Here is a 1,499-nt window from a genome sequence, read left to right on the forward strand (position 1 = left end):
GCTTCTCAAGTAGCAGCGCCTGGGGCCTAAGGCTACCATAACCCATACAGGGCACCAGGCAGAGAGTGAAGTGGCTGCCATCAGGACCTGCCCCGTGGTTAAATGCCAAGATCAGGTGCCTCTCAGGCACTGGTTCCTGCCAGAGTACCTCCTGGGAGTCCCTCAACCACCCAGTGGGCGTTGCCTCTGCAACCCTCCCTACTCGCTTGCTGACCCATTGGGGTCAAGGGGACACTGGCAGTTGGTGTCAGGGGCTTCACTCCATCTACTCCTGAGGAAGTTGAGAATATAATTTAATGCAGAAGAATTGATCACGGGCTGGGTTTCCATTTTCTCTCCCTCCGTATTCCTCCTAGCAAGCTGCCCATGAAGGCTCTGACTCAGATACTTCACCCTGTGGCTTAGACCTGTAGTTCCTTTGCAAGACCTTCCTGTCTTTTAGTTGAGTTGAGCCTTATCTCAAGACATTTCTTTTTAGCAATCTCATAAGCACCAAGCTCCCTGGCTGGTAGCTTGTAGCATTTAGTGGAGAACATGATAGTGTTTTGAGACAAGAGTTTCATGTAACCCACTCAGTATGTAGCCCAGACCAACCTTGAATATCTGCTCTTTTCCTGAGGACTGGATTGTGGATTGTGAGGTCCTGGGGGTGGAACCCCAGGGTTTCATGTATGCTAGGCAACTATTGGACCAACTGAGTCACATGCCCAGCCTAAGAAGGCACCCCAAGGACAGAAAGCCGCTGTCATGGAGACAGAACCTGAAGCGCAAAGACACATAGGAGGAGTCCCTAAAAGTCAGCTATTCTTACTTTGGAGTGCCCACTTGGAGCTCTGGTCATGAGGTTGCTACTTGGAGTGTGTCATCCTTGTGTAACTGTCTCCCTGATGTGCCCTCTTGTAAATCACACCCAGTAGACTGCGCTGGGGTGGGGGATGGTGGGTCTCCTTGGCCCTGCCGAGTGCATGCTTAGGGTGGCTTTGGGCTATAACCATGGCATGTCCCACCCCATCACTCCCACAGGTATACAGGATCCTGCTCAAAGACATCTCTACATTTGTCCCTGCATAGCTGCTACACATCTTGACTTTGGGGAAAAGAAAAGGCAGTCTCGGGAACAGTGGCCTCCAATGTGGGATGGGGGAAGGTCTTCAGGTCCAGTAGCTACAAATCAGTGCTGGTTGTTGGCTCCATATGGAATAAACTCTTATTTTTATTTTGCAATGTGTATTCATTAACTTATATATGATGCCCTTTCTCCTACAGACATAGTGTGGTGTTTTTAAAAGGAAGAAAGATTCTGTATAGCTCTGTCTGCATCCTCGGGACTGAGATTCTGGGTTTTATTTATTTATTGATGGACATGAGCTCTGGGTCTTGAACTCAGGTCTTTAGCCTTGCATGTCTTTTACTGACTGACTGGGCCATTGCCCCAGCCTTTGTTTTGGGTTTGAGACAGAGTCTTGCACAGATTCACCAAGATGCATTAAATCAGAAAT

This window comes from Micromys minutus, assembly GCF_963924665.1.
Source record: "Micromys minutus genome assembly, chromosome: 21".
Classification (NCBI taxonomy): Eukaryota; Metazoa; Chordata; class Mammalia; order Rodentia; family Muridae; genus Micromys; species Micromys minutus.